This window comes from Astatotilapia calliptera, chromosome 15, assembly GCF_964374335.1.
Source record: "Astatotilapia calliptera chromosome 15, fAstCal68.1, whole genome shotgun sequence".
Classification (NCBI taxonomy): Eukaryota; Metazoa; Chordata; class Actinopteri; order Cichliformes; family Cichlidae; genus Astatotilapia; species Astatotilapia calliptera.
Genome location: NC_137436.1, coordinates 27,271,446 through 27,288,635, shown reverse-complemented (window position 1 = coordinate 27,288,635; position 17,190 = coordinate 27,271,446). Strand labels below are relative to the sequence as shown.

The 17,190-nt window shown below is 41.5% G+C and overlaps 2 long non-coding RNA genes across 2 annotated transcripts; one reads left to right on the top strand and one right to left on the bottom strand.

Moving 5' to 3' along the window:
* Positions 1–942: 942 nt before the first annotated feature.
* On the bottom strand, positions 943–3,590 carry LOC145420347 (uncharacterized). The gene is made up of 2 exons (XR_013901648.1): positions 2,863–3,590; positions 943–2,722 (listed from the first exon to the last, which is right to left on the bottom strand). It is a non-coding gene; the product is annotated as an uncharacterized LOC145420347 (long non-coding RNA).
* A 2,305-nt stretch (positions 3,591–5,895) lies between these two features.
* On the top strand, positions 5,896–15,430 carry LOC145420345 (uncharacterized). The gene is made up of 2 exons (XR_013901646.1): positions 5,896–6,548; positions 14,403–15,430. It is a non-coding gene; the product is annotated as an uncharacterized LOC145420345 (long non-coding RNA).
* The last annotated feature ends 1,760 nt before the right edge of the window (positions 15,431–17,190 follow it).

The following is a 17,190-nucleotide window of genomic DNA, read 5'->3' as shown; positions in this document are numbered from 1 at the left end:
TGGGCAAAATAATCTGCGCCCTAGCCAAGGCTACCTTGTTTATAAAGAAGTGCAGAAACCTTTCACACATTTCAAGTGAAGGCTCAAAACTAAGAGCAGAGGGAGGGCTTAAAATAGTCTCAATTGACTTAAACAATATGTGTGGTTTCTGATAATTCACCATAATAATATTTGCAAAGTGTTTCCGCTTTGCTTCTTTTATTGTAAGCTGATATAAGGCCCAGCACTCTCTTAAACTTTGTAAAGAGACCTGTAAGTTATCTTTTTTCCATCTCCGCTCAGCCCTACGACATTCACGCCTCGCAGCACGGGTTTCATCGTTCAACCAGGGTTCAAGCTTTGTCTTAGGATGCTTAATTTTTAGAGGAGCAACAATATCCAAGACAGTCTGACAAGTGGTATGAAACCAAAAACTGAGTTCCTCTACGTATTGGAGTGTCTCAGGAATGGAGAACTGATTATAGTAGGTGGAGAACCGTGCTGCCGTGGAACAATTTAACAAATGAGATGTCTTTGCAGGGACAAGCCCCTTGAATTCATTTCTAGATAAAGAGATGTCAAACAGAACCGGCATATGATCAGAAAAAACAGGATCGGAGAAACAGATCTGTGTGGCAGCCATCTTCTTTTGGGTCAAGACAGCAAACAGAATCTGAAGGTTTGTGATTGTCGTCACAAAGCCGAGGATTCAAAGCAGAGATACGCCGTCAGATTCCCGAGCTCCTGGAATCCTATGTGGAGACAAACTTGCTGTTTGACAGGAAGTAGGAGAGGCCGCACATTTTCATGCCTCAGTTAATGACCTGAAAATCCGGCTTCCCGTTTGCAGGACTGAGATAAATAAATCTGGATTTACCAAAATACCAAGGTGTGACTTCAGGAACAACGCTATTTGTACAGCTGTCAGAGCTCAGTGTGGACGGCTAATCACAGACAGATTGATGCAGTTGGTTAGAAATCATTTAATATTTGTTTACAGGAAATAAAAACTCTAATTAAATGAAAGTTACAGTGACTCACTGCGCCACCATGTGATACAGAAAAGAACAGGCCAAAGCAGCTGGTGGTAGTTACTCAAGCTAACTCAGATCAGCTGGAGAGAAAGACACTAAATTAACATCAGTGGTACTGAAAACAGCTGTAGATAATCTTACATCTATGCAAATATTTGGTTCAGATGAAAACAGTTTGATGATGCCCTCAGGTGCATGACTGTCATCACTGACAAATGAAAACAATTTAACCTGATTTATTTCATTCTGTTACAGAAAATAGAGAATGAAACAAAAATAAATACAGCAGAAGGTTTGGATCAAATCCAGCTCAGCATTTCCAAACATCAGTGGTTTTTACACCTGCATCAAGATTTGTGTGTCTGCAGAGTCCCAGCAGACATGTGACGGACACAGGTCCTCCTCCTCAGACTCACTTGACCACACACTCAGGTGTAGTCAAGTCAGGTGAGTCGCACCTGTGACACGTTCATTGCCCCCCTCTTGAACTGTGGTGTAACATGGCCTGGCGGCAGAGGCGGAGAGCACCACCTGAAGTCAGAAACAATAAAGTGAAAACTGTGCTGCCACATTAGAAACACATCTAAGTGATGTCACATTCCTGTTGTCGCTCTGTCACACTGACCTCTGCATTCAGCTTCCTTCTCTTCACATCGTCATACACATGAAACATCAGCAGCTCGCAGGTCTTCTTGTGATCTCAGCCTGCATTCGAGCCACAGCACAGAACACCAACCCTCTCTGCTCGAGGGCTAGCATCTGTAACTGATCTGGGACTCGTGTGCCAAAGCATTATTAAAAAGGACTCGACTCCTCAGCAACTGACAGTGTGTTTGTCACATTCAGACTGACCCAAGGACCTACCTCTCACAGCCAGCAGCTGACCTTTGGCCTCCAACATGCAGTTGGATCACAAACTCTTTTGACTCAGTCAAACCTCAGAGAGGTGTTGTGAGTCATATTGCAGGTTCTGCTTTCATTCTGGTGTCTGAAGAGGTCCAGCCCACAAAGCAGATCTTCAGTCTGTCAGTCCTTCTGAAAAAAGTCAGAATTCTGACTTTAATCTCAGAATTCTGAGAAAAAAGTCAGAATTCTGAGATTAAAGTCAGAATTCTTTTTCTTTTTTTTCCAGTGGCCCTAATCCTCTTCCGTACAAATCTGACTGAGAACTTAAACTTCACCTTAATTTTTCCGTCTGTCCTGCTCACATCTCCAATGTTTGCACACGTTGTCATTAGCATGTCTTCACTCCACATCGGCCACACCGCTTTGCTAGCTAAAACAACGGTGTCGGCACATAAGGATGCTGTCACAGCTTGTTGATTAGCTGCATAAATACAAATGTGAATCGCATCACTGGCAGGAGCAGCCAGTCACCGGTCACTACTGACTCACACAGCAAAAAAGCACAGAATGAATTGTTGTGTATTTATTTTGATTTCAATTCAGGTTGGATTTTTTTTTGTGTCCGCAGTGCAGATTTTCTGTGCGCAGACCATGCCAGCAGTGTGCGATTGCGCATGCGTGCAGCTTAGAGGGAATATTGGTCCAGATAAACAGAATCAACTTTTCCCCCTGGATGGTCAAGCACGCATCTAGATCTGAGAACAGCATCTGAGAATAAATTAATTTACATATTAAAGACTCAGCAGAATTTGGTTGTAAATATTTGGATTTACTAAACAGAAAATTAATGTCACTGTGAGCGGCTGATGGATTTCACAGACAGCAAAGCAACAGCAAAAAAAAAAGAGAAAAAAAAGTGAAAAATTACAGAAATGTTAATTTGTTCTGAATTACATTTGGAAGAAGGTGCCATCAAGCAGCACAGCATATTTACAGTACACACCTGGTTGTGGTCATGGATTGGTTTCCCCTTTCTGCCGAGGAAGACTTTCAGCTAAACAATGAGTTAATGCTGACACTGATGTCGGTTTCCCATGTGAATTTTGCCCCTCGTTGTGTAACTTTTGTTTCATCCAGTGACACAAATGCCTTTAAAACAACGAGAGTCCAGCGGATCATCTGAAGGATTAAGAAAAGGCAGTCAGAAACCTCATTAAGCTGATGTCCAACCTACCGATGAGGATGTGTCCCTCTGCAGCTTCATAAATCATTAAACTTCAGTCTGAGGATGAGGGGAGACATGTGACACTTGAGGAAAAGCTTTCCAAACTTCCTGTGGATGATTTCTGTGCTCGTATGAGTGAGGAAACAGCTGGAGGAAGAGATTAAAGCCTACAGCTCTCTGTGAATCTGATTCCAGACTGATCACAGCACAGCTTTCTCAGAGCTTACTGTCAGGACATCAAATCCTCTGATGTAATGCTTTAACTCAGAGAAAAGCTGAATTAAGGGTTTAAGGGTCCCAAGGCTAGGCCCCTCACGCCCCCTTACAGATATAACCAGAGTAACTGGCTTACTGAGAGAGCCCCTGAGATACCTGCAGAACAGTAAAATATTAACTTCTTTGATAATTGCTCAAAATGAGAACGTACGTGTAAGGGGAACCTTTTATTCCTTCCTTTCACGCACTTCCTATTCCATGGTGGGTGTTCCTGTTAAACGAGTTTCTAATACTCGGCTCAGTGTGTGCACAAACAGTTGATTACAGGTTTTTCGACTCTTGGATCAGGATGATTTAATGGAGAGCAGAACTCATTTCACCTATACCCAACGTCCACTCCCCTGCTGAGCAAGCAGAGGCACTGCCAATCAAAGGAAAACGGCCTTAAAAGAAGAGATTAAGTCCTTCATTCCTTCCTTCAGTCCATTTAATGGCAAAGAGCAGAGAAGTACAGCTAAACATATTTTTTCTGTTTTTTTTTTTCTGTTCACACACTGGCAATAAAAAGTGTTTAATATATGAAACATTGCCTAATGCATGTTTAAAGTGGGACATCTTTACACATTAAAAACACAACAGATGTGCTCTGACAAATGAAAGATGCCACATCGTTTGATGGAAATGAAAACAATCCACCTACAGGTGAGTCCACTTTGCCCAAACATAACGTCCCAGAGGTATTCTAATGGATTTTGGTCAGGTGAGCATGAGGTCCACTCAGTTGCATCGCTCGAATCATCCTCCAGAGCTTCCTGCATATTCTCAGTATCCCCAAACCAGTCATACTGAACGAGGACTCATGTCGCCCTCATGAAGTCTGTTTGGTAAGGCGTTCACACCAGCATAGCTCTTTTGGCGCTCATCCTCTTCCTCCGTGCACAGAGGAGCAGACACCAGTCCTGCTGATGAGTCAAGGCCTTCTGCAGCCCTGCGCAGCGCTCCTGGAGTCTCCTTCGTGCTCCTGAGACTGTGCTGGGAGGCACATAAACCTGCCATTAGCACGTAATCATGTGCCATCCTGGAGGAACTGGACTAGGTAGTCCAGTTCCTCCAGGATGGCACATGATGCAGCCTCTGTAAGGTTGTATGTATGGTCACATGTCACTGACCCCAGCATATGCAACACTAGTGAAAAACAGAACAGGGAAAATGTGAGACCCCTCCACCAATCAGAAGTTTTCCGATTTCTTTATTAAATCATAAGATTCTTAAATTCATCAAGTCTCTCTGTGCCTGGGTCCTCGTCACAAAACATGACATCACTGTTTTGTACATTTTAACACAATTGAATCCCCACATTCGTGAAAGAAAAGCAAAACACCTTTTTGAAAAGTCTGTAACAAAACCATCAAATCTGATAAAGGTTATTTAAATGCTGCAAAAGAAGAATGGATTGGAATAAAAAAAAAAATACATCTCTTAACCTTAATTACTGGGGGAGAATAATGAATGATGCTCATAGTGAGTAAAAAGTAAACAATATAATACAGATACATAAAAAAAAACCTCCTCCCAAAACAGAATAAATTATTACAAAATATTAATAAAAAACTATAAAAATGGAGGCAACTTTGCCTGTGGTAGAATGTATACAATGTATGAAAAAAAAATCTTTACTGCAGATACTAATTTTGTGTTGTAAGATTTATGAGTTTGATGCCTTCATAGTGGTACTTGGGAGAGCTTGACATTTTCTCAGGTGGTACACACTGTAAAAAGTTTGAGAAACACTGATAAGGTAAGTGTATGTGTGCTTTTGGAAAACATTTAAAGCTGCAGTACAGAATCTTTGAAACAAGCTAGCTTAAAACATTTTTAGAATATAAACAGAGCGCTCTGCTTCTCTTTACAGTTCCTCACTCCACCAGGGCTGTTTGGCACTTTCTGATAGTGTGCAAATGTGGTGCACGTACTGCGGCAGTCATACAGACAACTGGACGGTCCAAAAGTTGGCCTACCTATTACTGGCTGAGGTTTTAGTAGAGTTGTGGCTGAACCACATAAGGATATATCATTAATTTTAATCTCCCCAATCAATTATAATGTTATGTTGGAGTGTTGTTAAAGAGGGTCAAAAACGTTTCAACCCAGTTTGTTTTGCAGATTCTGTATAGCAGCTTTAATATAGGGAGGACACAACTTCCAGACTGTAAGAGTAAAATCAGTTTTTTTCTCTTTGTCAGTTTAACAGTTTCTGTTTTGCCTGTCACTGTTCCCTGTCTGTTTTCTTACCTGGTTCTTCCTGACCTTGTACTTTCTCCTCACATTTCCCTCTTTCCTCTCTCCCTCTTTAGACTGACAAACATACACAAATAGATTCAATTAGATGAAAAATTACATTAATGTGAAAAAAATTATATTAAGATCACTAACAAAAAGTCCTCTCTCAGTGTACTTTCAACCAAAAGGGAAATAACCAAACCACATGAACATCTAATAAAAGATATAAACATTGAAATACTGATCCAACATTATTCTTGAGAGACAGATCATTTGATTTTACACTTTTACCTGAATGTGGCTCCTTTTTTTTTTTGAATAAACTTCCTTATATCCATTATGAACCTGGCTGTCGCTCTGTACACACACACACACACACACACACACACACACACACACACACAACGGGAGTTATAAGGTTATTGGCAGTGTTGGGGAGTAACGGGATACATGTACCGCGTTACGTATTTAAAATACAAAATATGAGTAACTGTATTCCGTTACAGTTACCGTTTAAAAAGGTGGTATTTAGAATACAGTTACTTTGTTGAAATAAATGGATTGCACAGCGGTACTTTCCTGTTTCATATTGTCATGGGTCAGGACTGTTTTGGTTTTGTTTGACAGCTATGTTCTGTTGTTCCAGGCGGCAGCGTTACGGTTGCCATGGTTACAGGGTGACGCTCTCTCTCTGCGTGTTTCCTGACTGAGAGAGCGCCTTTTTGTTGTTGTTGTTGTGCTAAGCTAATAGGCAGAATGCTACAAGCATAGCTCTAAAGAATGTAGCATCATGGGCAGTGTAGTCCGTGCTGCAGGGAGAATGGACTGCCATACCCGTTATGTGTCTGTGAGCGAGGGAGGGAGAAAAAGGGAAAGTACGAGTTGTCATCGAGCAAAAGCGGGAGCTGGAAGCATGTAAATATAATAATAACCACTGCAGCCAAGAAGAGTGCCTGAGGAGCCCAGTTGTAAGTAAGCTATTAAGACTCGACTGTACGCTGTGTTGCTGTTTTCCTCTGAAACAATAAGTTCCGTTGGAGCAGCCTTTCAACGCCTCTCTCTGTCTCTCGCAAGCAAAGTTGACCCAGACAACAAAGTAAAGCTAGTTTTCGGCTACGAGCCCGACACGGAACCTGACGTGCTCCTGACGTGTTAGTCAGAGGTCCCTTTACTACAGTTCGGAGCCGCGGACCTTCAGTAACAGTAATAAATCACAGCAATAGCACATTCACGTAGTTGTAAACAGCATGATAATATATTAAGTCAGTGGTTCCCAAACTTGTTTTTGCTGCGCCCCCCTTTGTTTTACAAGAAAAATGTTGCGCCCCCCCTCCCCCCCCCCCCCGCGCGTGCACGCGCACACATGCACGCACACATCCTCCAACCACACACACCCATATTTTGCTCCATTGGGGTTTATTTCACACCTCAAACATTTAGTAAACAATTAAGCAAGTACAAGTAATCTGCAATAAATTGCAGGTAGTAAGAAAATAAATAACTAACTCTTTTACGCTACGTCCGCACCTACACGGGTATTTTTGAAAACGCAGCTGTTTCGTCCACACGTAAACGACTTTTCGAATCACTGAAAACGGAGAGATTTTTTTAAAAACTCCTTTTTTGCGTTTCCGTGTGGATGAGGAATACAGAGTTCCTCATGCAGTGTCAAAGGTATGTGCCTTTTTTCACGTCACGCTGTGTGCCACGTTATTGTTTACATGAGAGGAATTGCAGATTGGCAGATAGAGACAAAATACTGTTAATCTGACTATCTGCAGGTTTTACATGCTTACATACACATGCAGTTACTGCCCCTCCATTTAGAAAGGCAGAGGCATCACAGTGTGATTATTTTACTTGTAGTTGTTTTGTTTTTTTTCCTGTGTAATAAATTTCAACATTGCTATCAATACATTTTTCCAAAAATGCCTCTGTGCAAAATAGGTTTAAAAACATAAACAACTGGGATACTGTTTGTCCGTGATTTGAACCGGGGGAACAAATCGTGGCAGGATCAGCCTGATATTATTTGTAGCCCGCTGTAACTGTACTGTATAAAGTATAGTATAGTATGTATATCTCCAAAATGTCAGGAGTAGTTAGTCATTACAAGAAGTGTTTGTGAACTAAAAATCACGAATGAAGTTGATTTGGAAACATATTCAGCTATGCTTCATCTCCTGCTTTGCGTTTCTGTAGGCGTCCGTGCTAGCAGTGTCCAAGCGTTTTGTCCCCCCCCTGTCATCCCGCGCCCCCCCTGCCATGGCTCTGCGTCCCCTAGGCCCCACACTTTGGGAAGGTCTGCATTAAGTAATCCAAAGTATTCAGAATATGTTACTCTCATCGAGTAACGTAACGGAATACGTTACAGAATACATTTTGGGGCATGTATTCTGTAATGGAATACATTTTAAAAGTAACCTTCCCAACACTGGTTATTGGGCATTCACTCAGTTAGCTAGTTAGTATCCATTTCAAACAGGACAGTAGGTAACAACAGTAGGTTACAGACAATTTTAAGTTTTAGATTTTAAATAGGCTGTATACATTTCAATGGGAGCAACAGGACAGTCAGATGTCACTGATTTTACTAAAGAGTAGGGCGTAGGATTGTAGGGTAGCAAACATCAACAGAAAAGTTTTCAACACTGCAAGTTACCTGGTGTAATGTTTTTCAGCTAAAAAGAAACATGGTCTGACTCCTACCTAACTATATAAAGAGTAGCTGAAGGTTAAATGCATCTAACATGTCTTGTTTTAAGCCAGGCACTTACACCTCCGCTTGCTCTGGCAGCAAGAGTGCTAGAGCCAGAGTAGGGGAGAGCTGGAACAAACCATTTTGGGAGGGGGGTATCTATACTTTTGTTGTTAAAATGTTACGTCTCAACCAAGTACTGTATGCTTTTTATATTTTTAGTAGTGTGTCACACAAACAGTAATATTGTCATAAAAAAGTAAGAAATCTTTGGGGGTGCTTTGATACATTGCCCCTGGTTTCAGCTCTCATCCACGCACGTCTGCTTACCTGAATTTGTACTTCTAGAACAAATTTAAAGAACGTCCATCTTCATCATGTGGTCACATACACTCAGTAATGACTCAGGGGTTAGGATTAGGTCTCTTCACACACTGCTCGCTGGGTTTCTGACACCTTCCTTCTAACACATGTCTACACTAGTGGTGTGCGGATCGATATTGAAATATCGATTCTTCCGACACGAGTAATTTCTGTTCTATAATTGATTCTCGTATTAAAATATCTATATTTTAGTACTTTGGGGTAAATTTGTAGTTTATTATTAACAGGAACACAGTGGAAAGAAACTATATCATTCGGATCGTCTAAATTGGAAGGAACTACTTCCTCTTACGCCTTTCATAGTCATATAGGAAATACGGCTGTATAAATGTGTAGCAGCCCCTGGCGAGCACACTCACAACGATGGCTGAGCGTAAATAGAGTCATGTGTGTCGATACCACCCTGAATTTTACTTGGTATTGATCAGAAAGGAAATCAGTGGTATCGCACATCACTAATGCTCAGCCATTGTTGTGAGTGCGCACGCCAGGGGCTGCGACATTTATACAGCTGTATTTTGCACATGACTATGAAAGGCGGAAGAGGAAGTAGTTCCTTTGAATGTAGACAATCCGAATGTTATAGTTTCTTTCCACTGTTCCTGTTAATGATAAACTACAAATCTACCCTAAATTACTAATATATCGATATTTTAATGTGAGAATCGATTCTAGAACATAAATGACTGATATCGGAGGAATCGATATTTCAGGATCGATCCGCACATCACTACTGAGCGTAATTGTGTGAACGTATTTTACCGCCACAAACAGCTGAGACGTGGTTTGCGATACATGTGGCAAAAAAGTGAGGTGTTGTGGGCATACTTGCCAACCTTGAGACCTCAGAATTAGGGAGACATTCAAAGGGGCTGTTGGGGGGGGGGTGATAAATACATTTTGCAGTGTTTATTTATCGGATAAAATACGTTAAATGTCACCGTTATTATTGGCCGGCCCGGAAACAGCGGGGGTGTCCAAATTCAGAGGCTGCTTCCACCTGAGGACCCGCCCTTTGTGGTCTAAAGAAAGCCGGGTAGTACGTCACGAGCTCCCTCGGTGGAGTGAAACTCGGCCGTCTGCTCCTTGCTATCTAAAATATAACCGGGCGCTGACTTAAATTCTCGACCGTCTCACACTTCAGTTTAATCAGTTTTCTGTTTGACGTTTATTCAGCTGTGTGAAAACCCCGGAGGAACCCTGCCGAGGGATTTATAAAGTTACATTTAATTTAATCTAATCTAATAACTTTAATCTCAGCCAAACCGATTTACTCACGAACAAATAAAACACAGAAAAAACCAAACAATAACATTTTTAAGTTATCAAAGTGACTTATATCTCATGTTTAACCCGAGTAGCGAAAGACCGCGGGGGTTTGAAGACGATGTGTCAGTTGGCTCAGATATTTGAAGTTTACACAGCTACATTCTCACCTGAAAATATGTTAAAAGTCTTTTTGCAACCCAGAAAAAGAAATAAGAGTAATATTAAAACTAAGTAGCTGCCGCCATTGTTGGAAACTGGAATTGGCTGGGCTGCGCTATGAATTCTGCGATATAGCTTTTCAATTTTGTTGTCTGGGTGGAAAATCGGGAGAAATTCGGGAGAATTGTGGCTCCGGGAGATTGTCAGGAGGGGCACTGAAATTCGGGTCTCACAGAAAAATCGGGAGGGTTGGCAAGTAAGGTTGTGGCAACATCACTAACCTTGTCAAACATCTCAGTACAAATCATATCACAGAACATGACGAGCATATGTTGAGGCGAACTGAAGAGGAGGAGAGGGACAGGTGCTGCTAGGGCGAGACAGACGTCTCTCACGGAGTCCTTTAGTGCTGCAGGCAGGCAAGGTGTTCAAATAGCGCACAACTTCAGTTTTTTTTTTTTATTTCTATATGATGAACCCTGCATTATTAAGTGATAAGAACAAGTAATCTGGTGTCCTGTAATCATTATGACGCTGTAATTTGAGATACAATAAATAAAATACGTTTTTGTACAAAGTATCGGTATCGGATCAGTATTGTCGATACCACCCTGAATATTACTTGGTATCGGATCGGAAAGGAAATCAGTGGTATCACACATCACTAGTGTTTGCGCTGAGCAGAGGAGGGAGGGGTGCAAACACAGCCATGTGTTTGCTGAGCAGACGGGGGAGGGGCGGTAATTACACTCCCAGTAGCACAGGAACAGTGCAGGAGGGAGAGAGGAAGAAAGCCTCCGCTCTCTTATTGGATGCATGGTATAGCACGTTTATGCAGGGGCACCTTTGAAGTCTGTGAGAATAGTTTGCAGCCTGGTCTTACTGGTCACTAGAGTTGGGCGATAGAACGATAACGATATGTATCGCGATATAACTTTTTCTCGATAGAAAAATTAAACTATCGCGATAGACCTCACCGCTCTTGTCCTCTTAAAAAAAAAAAAAAAAGAACAGCCAATCCAAATTACGTAGCGCAGAGCCGAACCAATCACAGCCGCAGCGTCACGTCACGTGACTTGTTACGTACAGCACAAGTGCCAAGCCGCACATGTGTATTTGTTTGGGAAGCAGCCAGCCACCGTACTGCCCGGGTAATGGAGGAAATCAACCGCACGTGACCGAAGAGAAAACAGATGATGGTTCCAACGCCGGAGAGATTGTCGAACGGAAGAGCCATAGAAGTTCCGTAGTGTGAAGGTATTTCGGCTATTTTAAGTCTGACAAAAAACAGAGTAGCGTGCACTGTAAATTGTTCCGAAAGCAAGTCTGGAAATACAATAAACTGGTGCATGCGCTACGTCCACACGTACCCGGGTATTTTTGAGAACGCAGATTTTTATATGCGTTTGCACCTTTCGTCCACACGTAAACGGCGTTTTTGGTCACTGAAAACGAAGATTTTTGAAAACTCCGTTTTTGCATTTACGTGTGGACTAGAAAAATGGAGAAAACGCAGCGTCAAAGGTGTGCGCATTTTTTGACGTCACACTGTGCGCCACGTTATTGTTTCGGTGAAATGAATTTCTACAATACTGTTAATTCTACTCTCTGCAGTGTTTAAATGCTTACTTAAACACACAGTTACTGTCACTCCACACATACGACTCGGTTCTGCTTCTATGCCCCAGCTTTGTTTACTTTTTCCCACCGAGGCTTCTAGACTTCTGATTGGCCAACATTTCTGCACGGTTAGGAATCTAGCGCCACCTGCTGCTTTGGCATGTTCATAGCAGCGTTTTCCTTCATTTCTGCCTTTATGTGTGGACGGGATTATTTTTTAAAACGAAAACGGAAAATCTCAGTTTTCAAAAATACCCGTGTACGTGTGGACGTAGCCTCAGTCTCTGACTGGAAGCGCTAATTCGTCATTCGGCTTTTGTCAGACTAAAGTAACTGTTAAAACTGTTTGAAAAGCTAAGCTATACAACAAGGAGAGATTGAGAATTTCCTTTTAGTTCTCAGTTTATTTGATATTGACAAAAGTTAGTCAGTTTTGTCTGTTCTTCTGTAAAACAAACTAAGATTTATTTTTAGAATTAATATTTTGTTTCTAAGTGGAATTGACAATTTAGTCTGTTTCGTTTGTTCTATTTTGAAACTTAAACGCTTTAGCGGCTGCCTTTTGTGTAGTTTGCAATATTTGCCTTTATTTATCTGAAAAAGTCTCATGTTCCTTAACTACATCTACCCTGTTGAACTTATTATGGGAAATAAATATTTAAATAAAAACAAGCTGCTGATTATTTCACATTTTACTTGTGAGCAACGGCACATTTAAATTTTACAAATATAGTTATTTGGCTTATATCGTGATATATATCGTTATCGCCTGAAATAAAAAAAACATATCACTTCTGCACAGACACCATGAAGCGCACACTCAATTTAGAGCAGGGGTGTCGAACTCCAGGCCTCGAGGGCCGGTGTCCTGCAGGTTTTAGATCTCACTCTGGGTCAACACACCTGAATGAAGTGATCAGTTCATTACCAGGCCTCTGGAGAACTTCAAGACATGTCGGGGAGGTCATTCAGTCATTTAAATCAGCTATGTTGGATCAAGGACACATCTAAAACCTGCAGGACACCGGCCCTCGAGGCCTGGAGTTCGACATGTTATCTGATAACATAGATGTGATTATGATAATTTTTGATAGTTACAGAAGTGGGGGGGGGGGGCATCTCTTGTCTATGGCTGTATAAATCTATTCATGTCATGTCATCATTTTTTTTTCTTTTGCTGGTTTGTGGAACCTACTCCACATGTAGCTGGCCCATGTGTCTGCTGTATCACATGATTGACATAAGTTGCTACAATGCTTTTGTCCTGTTCACTACTGTGGAGCCGGACTGGAACAGAGCAAAGCACTACAGGCAGCGTCTGTTCATAGAGCAGGTTGGCAGAGCCCTCACCACCCCGACCATGGTGAAGAGAAGCCACCTGCCACCGTTTGCAGCCAGCCTGGTCTTACAAGCCCAGGGCCAAGTGCAGGAGGAGGAGGAGCCTTCCAAAAAGTGGAAACAGTGCGCATCGTGCAAACAGTGCAAAAGGATCCTAACCAACTGCTGCAAATGTGATGCCCCAGTCTGCCAAATCCATCTGAAAACGCTTTATGGTTCATGTTATAAAATGTAAATTACATCTTTGTTCAGTTTGTTTTTGAGTTTGTTCAGCTCAGTTCATTTTGTTTTTGCAATAAATTTTCATTGTTCCAAAAATAATAATGCATCCAAATCAATGCTGTTATCAGTTATTGACCTATTCAAGGCTGTAATAACCTTATGGCAAATATGCTATTCTGCAACTAATTTTTGGAAAATATTGCAGATTATGGGTTTTCCCATAAAAAAACAGGGGTCTTTATGACAATAAGGGCATAAAAACATAAAAAAATAATTAAAAATAATGATAAACTTTATACCTATGGTTAGGTCTGAAGTTGTTGAAAAGATTTGATGTGAAAAAAATGAAAAATTTATTTGTATATGATATTGCTATATCACCTGTTGCCTTGGGACCTTTTGGGGTCCTGAGGTTAAACTGTGTTTGTAAGTTTAAGGGTAACCTAGGTGTACCCTAGTTTAAGGGTTAGAAACAAACTTTTCATGAACAGAATCTACTGAAACTCTGAAGCTGAACGAACAGAAAGCCTAAAGTTCAACTTGAGACTGGAAGGGACTGACTTTTTAAAAAGCTGCTAGTCATGCCAGGAAATTATTGAACTGGTTCAGGATAATAAAATAAAATAAACGAGAACACACAGCCATCATAGTCAGGCACAATAAACAGGAACCAAATTACAGTTAGTGTGTTAAACAAGTGGTCGAATTCACAAGTCCGTTTCATTTGTAAAAACGTCTCTGAAAGGACACAAAACCCAAAGGATAAAACTGTCAGAGTGACCTGAAACATCTGAGTGGGCGGAGATCACGTCGGCACCCCTTCCCAGTAAATACAAAGCTGAAGACTGAGGTGAACAGAGAGAGCTAACCTGCATCAAACCTCGCTTATAAACACCAGCTTGGAATGGAGATTTTAGGGGCCGCATGACACCGACACCAGGCTCGTGTTTGAGAAGGTGACAACAAACAACGGCAATGGCTACAACGCCAACACAGGTCCGACACACCTGGTCAGCTCAGGGTAAAAGCAGAGATCGGATCATACAGGGAGTGTGCGGTTTGTTTCATTTGAAGTACCACATGCCCTATTAAGAAGTATTTTAAGGCATTTATCCCTTCTCTATGACTGCAGGCATCTTCTCTGCCCCCATCAAAGGACTGTACTACATCCACTTCACCGGGCTGACTGGAAACTCCAAGTCCATGCATGCAGCTCTGATGAAGAACGGCGAGAACATGTTTGCAGTCCAGGACACGGTGGGACCACACAGCAGCACCTCCAATGGCATGACACTGATCCTGGAACAGGATGACCGCCTCTGGATCACCCTCTTGAAAAACAGCAGCATCTTTGACCAAGGTCGGCTCAGCACCTTCACTGGCTTCCTCGTCTTCCCCATGAGCGGAGCCTGAGACACCTGCCCTGGAGAAGAGGACAGTGGCAATTGCTGAGGCTTGGTAGAGTCAAGAAAGAGAAAGTTTGACAGCATTAAAATCACCCAAAACATGTGCACTAAATAGTACTGTTATCTAGAATAAATGAGAAATAAGAACCAGCCTACCAAGATAGTCCTCCTCATTTTCAGAAGTTTCATAGAGAGTATAAACGTTAAGGACAGTATTGTTATTCTGTATATATTGTATACCAGTACACCAGTCTACATCCAGCCTAACTGGCTTTATCGCAGCCACCGCCCTGGTATTCTGCCTCTGACTATAGCTGTGCTGAGATCAGTGGTTGATTCCCCCACTCCCAAACATTTTGGATCAATCATGCATTGCTTGACCTTACAGAACCGCACTTGCGTCGTTCATAATAACGCCAGACTACTGAGTAACCTTGAAAAAGCTGAACCTGCTGCATATATTGACAACTTTCTGCCAGGTGACACTCTGTTGAGTTTCTCTTTAAGATACAGGGAAAGCGTTTAGTGGCAAACACACTAAGCCTCAGTTACTTTGACACAAAGGCATCTGCTGTGATGCTTCCACCTCTGATTATGTCTCACAAGTATCAGCTATGTTTGTATACATAGATATAAAATTATGGATATGTACTGATAAATGATGATAATAATAATATTTCTGAATGAATCGAATAAGTGAGGCCACCCCTCTGTAGTAAGAACTAAAAACTATTTAATAAAATTATTGGAAGCACATCATCTCACATCGAGTGTTTGAGGAGCACGTGTATGTTTTTCAATGTCTCTTTAAGTTTTTCCTTTCTAATAATTTTGTTAAATATTTTTTAATTCTTTCCAGCATCTGGCTTCAACGTGCAGTAGCTGGTCTCCTCAGCTCAGAGACTGAAGGGCTAAATTAGAGGAAAACAGTGCTGAAAGACAAACCCTTCATTAGTTACAAATGCTGTCTCTGTTTATTTCCTGTCAACAGGTTTTAAATTATTTCTAATCAATTACATTAATCAATCTGTGATTAGCCATCCATGCTGAGCTCTGACGGCTGTGGAAACTGAAGTCACACGGTGGTATTCTGATAAATGCAGATTTATTTATCTCAGTCCTGCAAACAGGAAGCAGTAAACAGGATTTTCAGGTCATTAACTGAGGCATGGAAGTGTGCGGCCTCTCCTACTTCCTGTCAAACAGCAAGTCTGTCTCCACATCAAATTCCAGGAGCTCGGGAATCTGACGGCGTATCTCTGCTTTGAATCCTCGGCTTTGTGACGACAATCACAAACCTTCAGATTCTGTTTGCTCTCTTGACCCAAACAAAGATGGCTGCCACACAGAGGTTTCTTGGTTTTGATGGGGCAAATGATCAGATTTCACAAACAAACAGACAATCATTTATGAAGCTGGTTTTTAGACCCATCAGGGATGATATATAAAAAATCCAAAACCAAAAAAGTTTCACTTTCATGAATGTAAAAAAAACAACAAAATACAACGATTTGTACAAATATACACATTTCATTCACAGTGTGTCTGTGTATGATAGTGTGTGTGTGTGAGTGTGTATGTGTGCATGTGTGATAGTGTGTGTGACAGTCCGTGTGTGAGTGTGTGTATGTGTGTGTGACAGTGTGAGCTCATGTTTTTCATTTACTCACTTTAAATATTTGATGTTTTTTTTAATAGGTAAAAGTAAAATATGAGATTCTGTTTTTGTTTACATTTTAAAAGCATCCCAACTTTTCTGGAACTCATTTTAATTTTGTAGTTTTCATTATTCATAAACGATACAGGATTTTTTTTCCTTTTAATGTAAGAAAAGATTCTCGTGTTTGTTAAATACATCAGCTGCTGCTCTCAGTTCTGGAACCCCAGATGGATTATTCAGGGAGGGAACAGGGAGGATAAGGGAACAACTAAAAACTCAGAGGGATTAAAGGTTTAACCTGGGTTTACAGCGTGGATTAAATGTTCTCAGCTCTCTGGTGACGAGTCTTCGTGTGGAGTAGAAACCTGAGCTCACCTGTGTGAGACGAGCTTGTCATTGAATTTTTAAATGTTTGATATTTGCTCAGCGTGCCTCACCGTTCTCATTTATAATAACACATTTATCCAACACAGCTTCAGCTTGAAGCCTCTGTAGTCTGAACTTTGACCCCACTCACAAGAACAGCAAATAAGCAGCATGATCTCAATCAGCTTCTCAGGAGTACCTGTCTCAGGTGTGATCATGTGACAGAAAAGGAGCACCTGAGGTGTACAGAAACTCGTTTATTGTAGAAATGCTCCTTTAATGAGCAGCTCAGAGAAACACAAACTGAACAATAATCAATAAAATTAAGTCATAAATCATCGCGCTCGGATCAATAACTGGACCGATGGAAGACTTCTCTCAGCGTCCACAGGAGCTTTTATTGTGAAAGCCTTCACTGGTATCCAGTAAAGTCCTCGGACCCGGACCCGGAGGAGTCCGCCTCCGGCCAACTGGCGGAGGGCGCTGGC